This window comes from Serinus canaria, chromosome 25, assembly GCF_022539315.1.
Source record: "Serinus canaria isolate serCan28SL12 chromosome 25, serCan2020, whole genome shotgun sequence".
Lineage (NCBI taxonomy): Eukaryota > Metazoa > Chordata > Aves > Passeriformes > Fringillidae > Serinus > Serinus canaria.
The window spans coordinates 5,890,590-5,906,869 of record NC_066338.1 but is presented as its reverse complement, the minus strand read 5'-3'; the positions used below and the strand labels follow the sequence as shown (position 1 = coordinate 5,906,869).

Genomic DNA, 16,280 nt, shown 5'->3' with positions numbered 1-16,280 from the left:
AAACAGTCACCCTAGGACAACAGTCCAGAGGACTGCAGCAATGCTAGTGACTACTGAACCCAAAGCAAATATTTATGAGCAATGTGGGCCAAGGAACACTCCTACCAAGACACAGTTATTAGAAGTTAAATCATAAACTGCTTGCAATTCACATATAAGATGCTTACACAACAAAGGACAAATGCTGCCCATGATTATATTAACAATAACAGTTTGTCTCAAGCAGCACAATAATCCTTCTGCTCTGCTCAGCAATGCTCAGCCTTCAGCAGCAGCACTGATGTGATTCAGTTTGGGACATGTGATTTCAAAAAGACAAATGGAAATCCAAGCAGATGAGAATAACAGAGATGACAAAATGGCTTAGAAAGTATCATTCAGAAGGGTTTATGCTTTGCATTCTTTCCACATGTACAAAGAAACCAGGGCTTTAGAAATATCTCTCAGAGAAAGATGGAGTAAGAAAAAACTGCAGTTTCACTGAATGCTGAAATTGCTGTGTTTATCACTTTCTGTTTAATAATTTGGGTGAAGACAAGAAAAATGAATGGGCAGAAAACTGAGGTTATCTTCCCATTTGTTATGGCACAACATCATCTAAAGGTGTCATAGCTGTGGAATGTGAGGAGGTCCATGCTGAAGGTGCTCTGACTGCAAGAGTATTTTCATGTCTGTGTCCTGTGTGCTAAGTGAGCACTTATTCACTATCTCACTCTGTGGCTAAACACAGGGCTGAACAAAAGGCCTTGTATTTCCTGAAAGGGCACCATTTCTTTCATAGTCATTCCAAGTACTTTTCTACTGTTGAACACTAAGATTAAAATGGTAGAGAAAATAAATTGCCTTAAAAAGAAAAAAATAATAAAGCTAGGACACACTTTTGTTCTCCTCCTTCCTTTCCCTAGAAACGTTTTGCAGAAGAAAAATATAAAGGAGAGGCATCCAAAGCTATCCAAACTAGACTCTGAATGTTTCATCTTGCAGTCCAGAACTGGTGACAGCTGGAACAGCCAAGGTGGGTCCTGGTCCCTGTGGTCCCAATCCCTGCAGGAAAACAACTGCAGAGGAAAGCAGTGATAACAGCAACAGCTCACTCCGAGGCTGTATTTCTGGAGAAGGTTCAGTGCCCAGGGCATTTTCAGAGGCTGCAGCTACCAAAATCCACATGTTTCTAGTAAATGTCTGTAAAATGGGATTTTTCAGAGGCTGGTGGCTTGATAGGCAAATTTCACAGAGACAGAAAGAACTCATCCCAGGCAAGGATTGCTCCTCTGATCTCCAGCCTCTGCTCCACCATGCAGAGGGGATGAGATCATTTGGATTAAATGCTCATGTGGTTTTATTAGCATGGCTAGTAAGAATTTTTCCTCAATTCAGTTTCAGAAAATGGCTATTTCAGCTGCAATAGCAGGAAGAAGTTATCTGAAAGGAGACAGTGGCAGGGGAAGGAGGGAAGGTCACAGGCACTTTGAAGCTACAAACCTACCTGAAAATAAGGTCATAGAATAAAATGTGATGGGGATGGTGACAATAAAGGGCACTAACAAGCCCACCTTCCCTATCTATGGAATACCAATCGTAAATACATGACCCTCACCATCTTTTCACACTCAGAAGCTGAAATGAAACAGCCTGAACTGAGTGGAAGTCTGACTGCAGTTTAGGAAGCATAGACCCAAGGCAGCAATATTCACTCTTGGTTTATTGGGAGGGTTGCTTGGGGTTTTTTTTTCAGAAATGTACTTATGCAAAACTAATAGATGCATTTTGATTACTTTTTTATTTTAGACTGTTGTTTAAATTCAAACTTTCATATTATTTATATGTGAACTTCCATGGAAAACATATTTTCAGGAAGAGAATTCAGACCTAATTCTGTAGTCACACATTGTCCCCCCCTCCTCACCCGGGTCCCTCCACACTGACACTTGAGTGATGTTCCCTTATTTACCTTTGGCTGCCAGAGGGGACAAGAACATGATGGGCTGCAAATGCTCAGGCTAACAGCAGCAACAGATGTTTATTGCTTCGGAGGAGTCTGCTCCCCCAGCACTAAATTAAGTGTCTTAAAATAAACAGATAATAAACCAGGAATACCAGGCCATGGATCTGTCATACCAAAAACACTGTAACCACCTGGTAATTCCTGTGTGTTTATTCAGGGCTGACACTGTAAACAACCCGATGGTGAATGTTTGTATTCATGGTATCCAAGAGCAGACAAGTAGCTTTGAGGCATCACAGAGTTTAATGAACAAATGTCTGACTGCAGGGCCTGAAAATGAGTCTCACAAGATGAAAAGCTTCCCTTTTGAGTGGCTACTCATAAAAGGTTAAATATATATAGTGAGAGAAGCTAAACCAAGACATTGACAATTACTTAAAAAATATAAAACCTTTCAGTTGCTGCCAACTTCAGACTTGGTCAATTTGTGCAATTATTTCACTGCTCTTTTTTGAGGACTGCTGCAAACTTTGCCACATTCATGATTAGAAACCCACTTCTAACTTTCAGAGTCGAGTTACACAGAACTAGTAGAAGCACTGTTGTTAGTTCTAGTTGTTGAAACAATGGGGGTTTTTCCTTCTGCCTCTAGTATCGACACAAGATGCAGTTTTAACACGTGTATATATAATATTGTCTGTCTGCCTCCCCTGTGTCCCAGCCTATCAAACACTGCTCTGCTCCTCATTTTCCATTCCCTCCTGGGCCCTCTGCATCTCTCCAGCCCCATCCTTCCCGTGTGGGGGACTCAGACAGGATATGGCTTCCCAAGTGAGATCCCATCATTCTTTCCCAATAGTATCAATATTTTTCTGTAGGAATTAGCTTGCTGGATGTGCTCTTCAACCACATCTGCCTTTTCCTCACTGTTTTGGTGTGTACCTTCTGGTATTCACAGCTGGTCCTCCTCCATCTCTATCGTTTCCTCCAGACCATGTCTTCAGTTCTTGATGTAAATTCTTGCTACCTGTCATCAAGAAAGCATTACCTCATTTTATAAATCTCAGTATTTTAGTTTTGAAGAGCATTCAGTTGTCTCTGAATGATTTGCTAATTTTCTAGTTGATAATGTCCCAGATTTTACTCTCTTTTTATTTTATGTAGATTAAAATACACTTGTGTCTCAGTTTTGACACAAACGTAAGAGAGGACACTCTGCAATGAGTACTCTTCTCTAAAGAGTTTCAACAATTCCCTTCCACCGATGGAAAATTAGTACTAATAAAATGGGGAAAAAAACCCAAACCAAAAAGTTTATTAACAACAGAATTCCAGAGAATAAAGCAGATGTTGAGGAAATCTCCCTGTCTGACTTGTGGTGTGCCAGCTTTCCCTCTGAGGGAAGTGGTGCTTCCATGGAGCTTCCCTTTTCACTTTGAGGGAAATGGAGCTTCCAGAGAGATTCCCTTTTTCCTCTGAGAAAAATGGAGCTTCCACAGAGCTTCCCTTTTTACCTTGAGGGAAATGGAGCTTCCAGAGAGCTTCCCTTTTCACTCTGAGGGAAATGGAGCTTCCCTTTTTACCTTGAGGGAAATGGAGCTTTCACGGAGCTTCCCTTTTCCCTCTGAGGGAAATGCAGCTCCCACGGAGCTTCCCTTTTCCCTCTGAGGGCGGCGCAGCCCCAGCCCGATCCAGCCCTGCAGGGGCTCTCTGGGCCCATCCCCTCTCCCGGCAGCCGGGGCGGGCGGAGCAGCGGGGCTGGAGCCTCTCCCGGTGTCTCTGCTCTCCCTCTCTCCCTCCCTGTGCTTTCCGGCCTCAGTTCCCCGGAGGCAGCTGGAAGATCGCTCCTGCAGCTCCTCCGAGCCAGGAAGGGAAAAGCTTTTTGCCGGGGTCCATCAAACCGAGCTGGCCGAGCCAGACCGAAGCGCCCGGCGCCGCTGGGCCCTGAGGCTCCCCAGGTTCGGCCGAGAGAGCCCAAAGGCCGCGGGCCCGGCCCCTCACGGATCAGCGACCATTTGGGACAGAAAGCTGAGGATCGTGGAGCAGGCTGCCTTCAGAATCACTCCAAGCCAACTTGAAAACATGTTTTAATCGTCTTTGTAAAATCCGACTTGGTTTAATTTTCGTCAGATCTGGTTTTAGCCCTGTGTTTCTTGATCTCCACAACTTGACTGTTTTCTTCATCAATCCATTCAATTCTAGTCTTTGGGGGTTCTTACTCAATCCTACACTTTTCTGGAAATCATCTTCTCATTATTTTTAGAGTTTTTTATACACTTTTCCTTCCCTTTCCCACACTTTTTATATGCATTTGTGATAGATTTTCATCTTTTAACTCAAAAGTCTTTCCCCATTTATATCCGAGCAATTAACTTCACACTAAGAGCTCTTGTGAACCAAAATATGTCCTCTTAAAAGCGACAGCTTCAGTCACAGATATGTTCCTGCCTACAGTTCTCACTTATAATGAACCAACTCATCCTTCATCTGGATCCTATATACTTTTCTGACTGCCATTTTCCTTCCCTGTACTATGCAAAACCTTTAAGACATGTGGATGTTATTCCACCATGTTGCTTTTTGCAGTAGTATAAATAAATAAGTAGTTTTCATCAATTTACCAAGTGCCTCCATTTTGCTCCTTGAATTAAAAAGCAGCCTCTTTTTCCTGGTGACACTGCGGGCACTATTTATCCAAGTACCATTCTCAACATTAACAGGCTGTTCTGGTTCCATGTTGCTCTTTCTGCCATCCAGGAATATTTCATTTCCTATTGCCATAAACAAGCACAAAAATCAGTAACAGCTTTTCCCAGTTACCATCCTTTATCTCCAAACAGAGCACACGCCCCTGAGCCCCGTGCCAGGCCAGGGCATTTCCCAAAGCTGACATCCAGTCACACAAACAGGGACCTGGGGCCAGGCAGGAGCACAGAGCTGGAGGCTGAGCAATGCATTGATCAGGCCAAAGTCACAGCTCAAAGTGGCATTTACAAATAATCCAACAAACTTCAGGCTATAAAAATAATTTTAGCTGTGAAAGAAAAAAAGATTCTTTTTCACTAGAATTTGGAAAGCCAGTGAGAAGAGCAGAGAAAAAGATATCAGCAATAAAGCAAAACTATACTGCAGTAAGAGAATTTTAATGGCCTTGCCTGTGAACACATTGATCTCTTTGCACAATTTTTCTGTTACCAGAGAAACAACACTGTTAGGTTCCCTTACCACTAAATTCAGCTTGGACTGATTCCTTTCCTAGCAATGTTGATCATAGAGTCTGGTCACTCAGTAAAACCTAACTTTTTCCCTTTCAAGAAAACAAAAATATTTTTGAAAAACTGGTACAAGACAGTCCACTGGATAAAATATTGACCTTTTTTTTTTCCACAAATGTTCAACACAAGCAAAGGAAATTTATCTGCCAGTGCCAGATACTCTATTTTCATATACACACCGGGTGAAGAGAATGATATTAAATTAGAACAGCAACAGCTGCAAAATGTCCATGGATTTGCTTTCCTTCTTGATCTCCCCATGATTTGAACTGTGTGTGCTGGTATTTTTCTCTGGTACTTTTTATTTCTCTCATCATTACTGGGCTCCTAATTATTTCCTACGTGCTGTCTCTCACCAGCTGCCTGCTGTGATGATCATCTTTGCAGTACCCATCTCTGCCATTTCCATTTTGAGATTATTGCAGTAAAATATGCAACAAAACATACAAAACTGACCAAAGCAGAAAACAGGAATGAGACACATGCTAGAACCTCAGATTCATGAAAGAACAGGCAGGATTTGATGGAAATCTCTTTCCTTTGACTCATAAGAAGCGACAAAAATTTGGTCACTCCTGTTTTCAGCGTCCTTTGGGAGAGATGTGACTCTTTTTAACATCAGAACCTCCCCATTTCTGGACTTAGCATATCACCAGCCCCACTCTGCACTCCAGCCTGCCTCCAGTTCTGTTCTTGGCTCATTTCCCATCTCCTGTTCCCCTCAATGTCAGTAAAAGTCTCTTTACATGGACACATATCCATGTAAAGACACCATCTCCTACAGAGAAAGGAGAAACTGTTCCCTACTTCTGATGCACTTCCTGAGATAAAGAAACTGGAACTGCACCCATGGTTCTAGATGTGGACATGTATTTCCATAATCTCTCTTCCTTTCCAAAGGACCTTTAGTGATGGATTTGCATCTTTCCCTTTAATTGATGAAGGCGATGCAAGGAAATGAAAATCAAATTGCATTGAAGCCTTTTGTAATGGAACATTTAAAACAAGTGGGAAGCAGTCATTTCAAAATTGAATTGCTTAATCAAAATTCAAGACTCCAGAGCTATCAGCAGCCACAAATGTTTTTGCAATGGATGACAAGATGGTAAACTATCAACAGATACTCTCCTCTATTGCAAAAGCAAGTGTCATTTATTTCAGAGTGGCACAGCCAGCAGACTGAGGAAAGTTATTATATACTCAAGGCAAAATAAGCCAAGTGTGCTTTACTTGCTTGTTTTCAATTTGGCTGATTTTAAATTCTTTTGACAACAGAAGAGAGGCTGAGAATAGAACTCAGTTTGTGGAGCTGATTGTAGCATTATTTACAAGCAAAGAAATAACATTGACTGATTATCTATACATTATCCCATAAATTTTTCAGCCTAATTGGGATACTGAAAGAGGGCAGAGCTTCTTTGGTTTAGCTTTAAAATCCTCACTATCCCAGGGGTAATGACCAATGCTGTTTCCATGGAAAAGAGTCCAGAACTTTCCCCAGCTCTGATTTCCTCTATAGCATTGACATTTGAAGGCAGCAGTGCAATTTTAGGGATTTAGACTGACTATTGCTTCACAGACTAAGTAAAAAAAGTCGTGTGACTTTCTGTTATTCAAATGAATGTGAATAGGTGATGTCTTCGTATATATCCAGGTAAATTTTCTAGCAGATTAGAATAATTTGATTGCAAAAACCTTTAAAATTAACCTACAGTTACTCCTGCACTAATGAAAGAACTCCCTCTCCAGGGAAAGAGATTTTCATTAAATTCTTATCTCATAGAAATGAAGAAACACATTTTCCAATACATAATGAGAGCTTCAGTGCCAAGAAATCCCACTCTTTGTGACTGTAAGGAATATTCCTAAAGATGTACCCTTGATGCTTGCTACAACTACCCAGATTTTTCACAGACTCAAGTGGTAGCTCTCTTGCCACTCTGAGAATTGTCAATAATGTACATGTCAGAAGATTCTAAATGCTTCGTTTCTTATGACAACTTCCCTCTGAGATAAGAAATATCCACAACCAAGGAGCTTTGCCTGCTGCTTATCTCATGTGTACAAAGCTCCAGTTAAAAACTGGAACTTCATTCCAGGCAAGGGAAACTTCTCATCTCTTTTAACAGGGCCAGGATTCCACCCACACACTTTCCCTTCACAGACATTCTGTAGAGTCCTCCAAATAAACCTAATTACATTCCACACATGGAATATGCCGGGACAGAATGGGTAACAATTACAAGAGCCACTTTCATACTTAAAAAGGACAACAGATTGGTACAAAACCTTGCTGATGTCACGTCCCTGATGGAAAGAACAATTAATGCTCTGTCTTAAAATTGCTTGTGGGACTTATGCATCACCACAGAAGTCAATTGGATTTAGGTGGATGCTCTTAGCTACAAATATTTTCCCTAATTCGGTTGCCATTATGGAACTTCACTGTAGCAAAGACAGGGAAGTTATCGGTAAATTCTAGAAGAGAAAGATTTAAAATATGACACACCAAGTTTGGGCAACCATTGCGTATACAGAAGAAAAAATACTATTGATGACTACTTTGTAAAAACCTGACACAACACTGGATAATACCAAAAACTGCACTGAACTTTCTCAAGATACAGGTGGGTCAGTCTAAGGCAGCACCAACACCGTGTGCTGGGGCAGGAAGGGCAATCTCAGATGGAGCCAGTTTTGTTGGAGCTTGCCAGCTGAGACAGAGATGGGAAAATAGCCCATTTTCTCTGGAGTTCACTGCCTGTGCAACTCTGGGCTTGATAACATGGCCCATTTCTCTTGCTTTATGCACATTGATTTCCAATCCTCAAAGCTTGGAATGCTCTCATTTGTCTTCCCAGGGAAAATCTATCAGAAATCCTGTTGTCCTCTCCTTTGAGGAAAAAGAAGAAGGAAGAAAGATCAACAATTTCCTTTTTTTTAGTTCTGTCCCCCTGCAAGTTGTTCAAGAGTAAATTAGAGAAACTCACATTCATTTATGGAAAGGAAGATGTGGCATGGTTGGAATTGGCTGGTGGTGGTTGGTTTTGGGTTTTTTTTTTAATTGTGAGAAATGTAAAGTTTACTGCAGAGTTCACTGATTTCAGTGGAAAATGTGACAATGGCATAATGACAAAAAAATTTTAAAAAAAGAAGGAAATGTGTCAGGAACAAAAAAGCACCAAAAGCATCTGAATTATTGTAGCAGGACTCCTAAAGACTTGTTTAATGAGTATTTATATTTGAAAGGTGAAAACACAGAAAGCTGTCTCAAGGAATGAAGAAGCTTTTCACAGCCACTTAAACTGTAATCTGGTAGTGAAAGCAAAGTGATTAAATAGGATTCCCAGAGCTAAGAATCATGGCTCAGCTGAAACCATTGGGGATGTCACTGAGATCAGGGCTCAAGCAGCAATTTATAAAACACTGAAATACATTAGCTTGCAGCTTACTGCACAGTGTAGCTGCACAGTGTGGCTTTAGTCTTTTCTTTGATACTTGAATTAAAATCTTCTATCAAATGCTTCCACCAAATGAAGCCACGAGGGCTAAAATATTGAACAGGAAAGACGAGGAAGGGGAGAACGTTTGGGCTAAGCACCTAAAGCTTGAACCAAGTTCTTTGGGTCTGAATCATCTGGCCCACAGTTCTTTCAATGTAATTTTGACAGAGAGTTTTAAGAAAATTCTATTTACTCTGAAACTCTTCAGTAAAGTATCTTCATTTAAATACAGCAAACATATTTTTGTTACCAGCCTACAGAACAATGATTCATTCTTTCAAGCTTTCTGTGAGCACCCTCTGGCTGTCGGGATTGTTGCTATTTTACTTCTCAACATGTTTCAACAAATTTTCTTTTGACCATTTAGTCTGTGCCAGTGCCTTTGTGACTGAGAACAGGGGGCACTTGGTATTCTCAGCACATTTGTGTCACCCACAGGGGGTGCTGGGGCCTGTCCAGCGAGATGGAGAATGCACGAGGAGCAAGGTTTGTGTGGGGAAACAATTTCAGATGGGGCTTTCTTGGAAGGAAGGGAGATCCTTCCAGCTCAGAAGGGGAGGGCTCCTTCTATAGGTGCTGGGGTAGCCCCTGAATGATTCTCAGGGGGTATTTCCTCCTCACTGAATAAATCCTGCATTGAACCAAAAGCAAAAAAAGCTTTGGAACAGATGGGAACACCCGTGTCAGAGTGGTCATTTATGCTTAGGAGATCCCCAGGTTGGAGAAGTAATAAGGGGACTCTGGGAAATTAATTTTTAGGAAGAAAGATCACCCATCTGAAATACAAGTAGGTGAGGAAGGAGAACTTAAAACAACGTGAAATTGCAGAGGAATACCCCATGAAGACAAGTAAACTTGGTATTGAGGATGGATGTGAGCTCTACTTTGAACTAATATCTACCAGCAGGAGTCTGTGTCCATCACAGATAATGTTTAAATTCCATATTTCAGGGGAAAATTCCATACAACCAGCCATCACCTACTGTTACCAAGGCACTTGCCATCAACATGGAGAATTCAGAAAACGGTGAAGAACAGTCTAGAAAACACAGAACAAGTGCTGGGTTTAAACCTCTCAAGCAATTTACATTTTCAGCACCATGAGGCTTTGGAGCAAGATGTCACAGCTTTTCTGAAGCACTGTCTTAAAGGTGCTGTGAAATAAAAGCTGCTGTTTTAAACCTGTTTGATGACTTCATTCATCTCCTCCTGTTTTTATGATCAGCTCAGCAGCAGAACAATTCCCCCATTAGCTATCATCCCACATTATCAGAGGAGCATGAGCCTCTTGTGGAGGATAGATCATCAAGATGTATTGACAAAAAGCAGAGTTTACATTTCCTTTTTTTTTAAATTTATCTCAGCTCTGTATCCCTGCTCCAAGTGAACCAGGTCAAAGGGGTTCAAACCAAATAAAATTAACACATGGCTATGATTTAATCTAGGAACACAATGAGAATGCCATTGGATTCATTCAAATGCACAGGGACCTCAGTGCTTCTGAGCATTTGTGTGATCTTTTTGAAGAGAATATTGCTTTACAAGAAAATAGGAAAAATGATAACTTTTTAAAGTTCTGTTTGGAAAAAAAAAACCAAACTTTCAACTAGATTAAATCAACAGGTGTAGATCTGCTGGAAAAAGAAATGAAACTGATTCAGAAAAAAACTTATTTACACATATTTGTTATTTGAATATATTCACCCATCATGAAGCTGAATTAAGCAGAAGTTGATTCTGTATTAAAGATACAGTCTCAAGAACATAAAAATTCTCTACTGTCCTTCTGTTATTCTCAGCTGTGCTCAGAGAATCCATGTGACATCAGCCAGAATGGCCAAACAAAACAGCCCCAGGTGTTCAGTAAGGTGCCTTTGCCCAAAACCCAGAGGAAAAAATATTTCCCTTCAGACTGGGAGCATTTGATATAAAAACTTCCAAGCTTAGATTTCTAGAAACCAAGAGAATAACTTCTAATATCAAATTCCTGATTCTGAGAGCATACTCCTTGCACCAAATACATCTTGGGAAAGAGCCCTCTTAAGAACATATTTTAAAAGATAAAAGACTAGGGATTTCAATGATACATACACCAGATATTGAAATATCACATATATTCAAAGGCCAATAAAACAAAGTGTTTAAAAAGCCTCATGTAATCCCGTACTTCTAATGCAGAGGCACCTTCTTTGGGCTGTGCTGGAATGTGGTTTTCATGAACACCTGGAATAAGCAGTTCTCTTGTACTTTCAGGGCTCAGAATTTTAACTACTGAACTATTCCTTGTTTTAGAAGTCTGAAATCACAGGTGCTCCCACTCATAGCTGCCTGAGGATTAACATAAAAATTGACTTCAATCATTTGCAAGCTGATTTTTTGCTCAAAAGCATGTTAGGAACTAACTGTGTTGATGATACAAATTATCCAGGATTCCAGTCCTGAGCAAAAGTACCTCCTGTGGCTCATATAAAGGAATTTAGAAGATAATTGCTATCCTGTTTCTCACTGTACATTGAACTTTCAACTGCTTGAACATAATCAGCCTGATTATGCTTGAGCATTCAGTTGGGCAGACAATTAACCGCTCAAAAACAGTCTGACCCAAATATCGCACACTGCTGTAGACACAGAATGCAAACACTACCAAATAATGCAGTTTTCCATCAATTTAACTATTCTTCTGGAAAAAAAAAAAAAAACCCAAAAAAACCATCATAGGATCCTTTAATCTCTCAACATTTGAAATAAAAGCCAGAAAAGCACCCACTCTCCTTAGCAGCAACATTTTGCAGCACAGAATCTGAAAAAGTCAATCTGCTGGATAATAACACTTCAAGTAAAAATTAAAAGTGAGGGCAAGGAAAATCATCTTCAGGTGAAACTGGCTCTTCAGCAAAAGCAAAGTGATTTTAAGAAGCAGCCTGGGAACAAGACATTGCTCAGCTATGAGAGAAAACATAATTCTTCAAAACCTATTCCCTACATTAGAGACAGTAGATCAACTACAAATCAGGTGCTAGCTTGGTTAGTACTCAGACATCGTAATTATTACCACACTATTAGCATAACAATCAAATAAACACATTCCAGATATGCATTTTAATTCATTTACTAGTGTCAGCCATGCTCTGCTTTGATTCTATCAATACATCCTGCTGCAAAAAGGTTCAGTTGGGTTTTCAACATCTTGTGAAATCAGCTCTTTGACTCACAGCTCACCACAGACCTCTGAACAGGAGGCAAAGATCTACACCAGTTTGCCTTTCAGAACTTCTCACACATCTATCACCTTTCTGTGGGCAGCTTCAGAAAATGGGGGCAAAACCATTCCAGAGAACAGTGGAAACACAGAGAACCAAGGAAATCACACAGCACTATGGACTTTTTCCAGGCGTGAAATTTTTAATGGATTATGTGAAATAACACAGAAGCAATTGCTGTCCACAGAAAAGATGTAAAATGCTTTTGTTTCAAGGACAGTAACTGGATGCTTAAAACTTTTGGTGCTGAAAGTTACATTAGGTCCTCAACATTGGGTAATCAATATCCCCACAACCTAAGCTGTGAAATCACTACTTCCCCAAGGAGAAAATTTTGGGCAATTGCAACTATCTTAAAACCTCAGTAAAAGGAAACCAGCAGAATTTCCCTGGATGACATTGTGTTCTATTACCCTTCAAATACTCATGAAAACAGACTTGCTTCCACTAGGACAGCTGTCCATGAAAATCTGGTAAAACAAGTAAGAAATGCCAACATGCAGGAATGTTCCTTTCCACTGCAGGCACAATCCAGTGCCCTTTTGAGTGGTTAAAAGCTGAGCAGCACTCGTAGGCACAGCCTCTCCTCCCACAGCCAGCGAGTGACCAACACGGCAGTGCCAGCCTACCCAGATGGGCGAGGACACGAGAGAGCAGAGGGCAAGGAGGGCTAATGCTGTGCCAAGAGAGGTTTACATTGGACATTAGGGAGAACTTTGGCCCAGAAAGGGGCATTAGATATGGGAATGCTCTGCCCTGGGGGTGCTGGTGGAGTCACCATCGAGTGAGGTGTTTGAGGGAAACCTGGCATCAGCACTCCGGGCTCCGGTCTGCTTGCCATGGTGGCCAAGGGCCACAGGTGGCCATGGGCTGGACTTGACCTCCCAGGGCTCTTCCAAGCCAGTGCATTCTGTGATTTGTGACATCACAGCCTCTGGGGACAGCATGGTGGCTGGTAACTGTCCCCAGCCGTTCTGTGCCCAGAGCCTGGGCAGACCTCGGTGTGGAGTGACGTCCAGAGTCCGTGTGGTGGTGGCAGCTCCTCGTCCAGAGCACCATGGCCGGCCAGGGCTTCTCCTTGACACTGCAGGTGTACCTGCTGATGCTTCTGGTCCGGCCACTCGACCCTTCCAGCCGTCCTGAGCGGGACATGGGCACCTCGGGTCTCCGTCCTGAGGATCTGGAGCTGCAGGACATGGACCCTGAGGTGGCCCCGTTGCTGGACATGGCGCTGGTGTCCTGGACGTGCTTCCTGCTGGAGCTGGTGATCATGGGCATCGGCCTGGCATGGTACGTGGGCAGAAGTCTCTGGAGACGGAGGAGAGAGGTGAGGGAGGGGGGCAGGCTGGAAGGATGGGGCAGATCCTGAGGCTGCTGGGCCTCCTGGGCAGCCCCTTGGCCAAGGGTCCGCGTCAGAGGCGAGCGGAGCCTCTGGGCAGCAATGGGGCCGAGGCTGAGCCCAGCGATGGCACCGGGCAGTGGCGGCCGGAGCTCCGCTCACTGCAGCCTCTGCCCCGGGCAGCCCAGCCAGGCCCCGGCCTCTCTGGCAGAGGCCTCGGCCCCGCTCCACCCCTCCCATCGGGATCGCCGTGCTTTGCCTTGCAGGAGAAGCGCCGGAGCCGCTCGGCCCAGGCAGGGCTCCGCTGCTGCTGCCGGGGCCGCGGCTGCCCCAGGAAGCTGCTCCAGCTGCTGAGGCAGAACCGTGCCCTGCTGCGGCTCTGCCTGCGGCACCGCACTCTGCAGAGGCCCAGAGCCAGGAGAGCAGCACGGAGCGCCCTGGGAGAGAGGAGGAGACTCCGGCCCCCCTCAGCACCAGGGCCCGGCTGAGAGAGGAAGATCCCGGCCCCCCTCAGCACCAGGGCCTGGCTCAGAGAGGAGGATCCTGATCCCCCTCAGCACCAGGGCCCGGCTCAGAGAGGAGGATCCCGGCCCCCCTCAGCACCAGGGCCCGGCTCAGAGAGGAGGATCCCAGCCTCCCTCAGCGCTGACCTCCAGCCCCAGTGCAGTGCGGAGCCTCGTGGGGATGGGTGACCAGTGCCCAGCCTGGGCACTGTGACATCCCCATCTTAGGCATTTGAGACACCCCATCCTTAGTTGTAGCAGTACTCCACACCTTGTCTACAAGAAGTTGAAGTTTCCCTTGGTGTTCCCTTTCTTAAAGTTGAAGTATTTTAGGCATAAGTCACTTACCCCATAGCCTTCTAGTCACCCTGTATTGTAGATTTTGCGAGTAGTCAAGTTAGGTTCAAGTAGTCAAGAATAAAGTTCACGTTTTCTACGCAGTGCTGTGTCCTTCCCTTGACATTCCATCCAAGAGGGCACACGGCGAGTGCTGGGTTTGCCCAGGAGCTCCGGCCTGCCTGGAATGGAGAGCCCGAGTGCCCCAGCATGGGATGCACGAGCGTGGAGGGCAGCTGCAGAGAAGATGGTGGGCAGTGTTCTCCTGCCTCTGCCTTCCAAGGAAGCTTGGAGTCCATCCCTGTCTGCACTGTGCTGGGAGGCAGGTGCCCTAAAGGTCCTGGAGGTGTCTGGGTGGCCCCCAAAGGTGCTTGCAGGACTCTGGGGCAGCAGGGAAGGAGCAGGATATATAACTAATCATATTCTGTGTGGAAAAACTTCTTAAAACAGATGTCTTCATCTGTTGCAAAAGCTAGGCACCAGCTGCAAGAATGGACTTTGGTAATTTTCATTAATAAATCAATTTTGGAGGAACAAGTGAGACAGATGAACTGTAACTGGAACAAGACAGAGCCACCCCACAGTCTGAGGCAATGGCGTGGTACAGCAGAGGTGAAAAAGCAATGCTGACCTTGGTAGTTACCAAGCACCGAAGGAAGAGGCTTTGTCCAGCTGGCCATGGCACTTTGATGAAGAGAACTTTGATCTGCTGTGATGAGACAAGGTTGTTTTGGTCTACAAAAGAAATTGGGATGAGAGCTGTGAAAGATTTTCTTGCCCATGTGTTGGGGTGAAAGAATGTGCTGTGCTTCTGTCCTGCTGGAAGCTCTTTGGGAGGGTGTCATAGTTTGAGAAGAAGTGAGTTTTTTGAGATACTCTGGTCAAACCAGTAAGTGCTCAGATTTGAATATTGGCACCTAGTTTGGCCACTGAAGACATGGATACGCCTCTGAGAACACAAGGAGTTAAAAGCTGTCAACTCCCAGGGGAAAGTCTCTTAAGTTCCAAGTTTGTAGAAAAAACCAGACCTCCCCTGGCCGGCTCCGAGCTGGGCAGTGGAGGGGAGCCATGCGGCCAGAAGAAGTCGGCCGCCAGGCCGGGCCTTAGGCAGAGAAGAGAAGTGAAAGCCCCTGCAAGGTCGAAGAGTAGAAGAACCCTGAGAGACCTCGGATAGGCTCCCCCAGGAGGGAGAGAGAGGGAGAGCTGGTGTCTGTGCCTGTGCCACCTTGAAAATTTGATAGCACGGCTGAAGTGAAAGAGAAAGGGGGGGTTGCAGTGCCAGCAAGGCAGCCATGAGAGTTCTGGACAGGCAGAGCCTGAGACTTTTAACCCTTTTCTTAGATGCTAGAAACCTTACAAAAGCTGATTCCTCCTAGAGTTGAATGAGAAGACAAATAGAGATGAGATATAAGAAGAAATAAGCCATGAGAGAAGCTGAAAAAAATCTTAAGTGAGAAGAAGTGATAGAGTAGCCTTTAGCTGAACTTTTCTTGTATGGCCATAGACAGAACCATTTTTCCTGTGACACAGAGACTGCATTTAGGGGGGAAGCAATAGCTTAGAGCCAAGAGAGCGCAGTGATGTAATGTGAAAGAGTGGTGTGAACAGAGACGACGAGTAAAGAAAGTAGTAGTAGTACTCTCCGTCTCCAAAGCAGAAAAAGAAGAAGATGATCTCTGTTCTCAAGAGCCCTCGGCCCCAGGGAGTGAAATCTGGGGGGGACAAGTGTCCCAAAAATAAGAGACTGTACTCTTTTTAAAACTCAACAAAGCACCCTTTAAAAAAGAAAACACTAGAAACAGCTCTAGTCCATGCACAGTGGTGAGAGCACTAGGCTAGAAAGAAGATAGCACAATAGCAAAATATTATCACAATAGCAAAAACATAGAACTCTTGTCCAGAGACTGTGCCATGTGTAACACAGAAATACAAGAAGTTTCAACTGTATTTCCTGGGGAAGCCTTTAGTACAAGAGAAGCTCCTCTCTCCTTAATAAACTGAGAATTGATAATCTGAAAGTATTGCTAGACTGAGAGGAAGTGATCTGAGGGGTGAATGTACTAGTAGGAAGAAGAAAAATATTTTTAGAAAGTTTTCATCCTCATTTCTGTGTGTTTCT

The 16,280-nt window shown here is 43.7% G+C and overlaps 1 protein-coding gene and 2 pseudogenes across 1 annotated transcript in view; 2 read left to right on the top strand and 1 right to left on the bottom strand.

Annotated features, from left to right (window-relative positions):
- LOC115485198 (uncharacterized) overlaps nucleotides 1-16,280 on the bottom strand; it is a 2,106,330-nt gene that overhangs the window by 561,610 nt on the left and 1,528,440 nt on the right.
- LOC103825013 (zinc finger protein 208-like) overlaps nucleotides 1-16,280 on the top strand; it is a 742,626-nt pseudogene that overhangs the window by 228,972 nt on the left and 497,374 nt on the right.
- LOC108964072 (zinc finger protein 239-like) overlaps nucleotides 1-16,280 on the top strand; it is a 24,496-nt pseudogene that overhangs the window by 4,345 nt on the left and 3,871 nt on the right.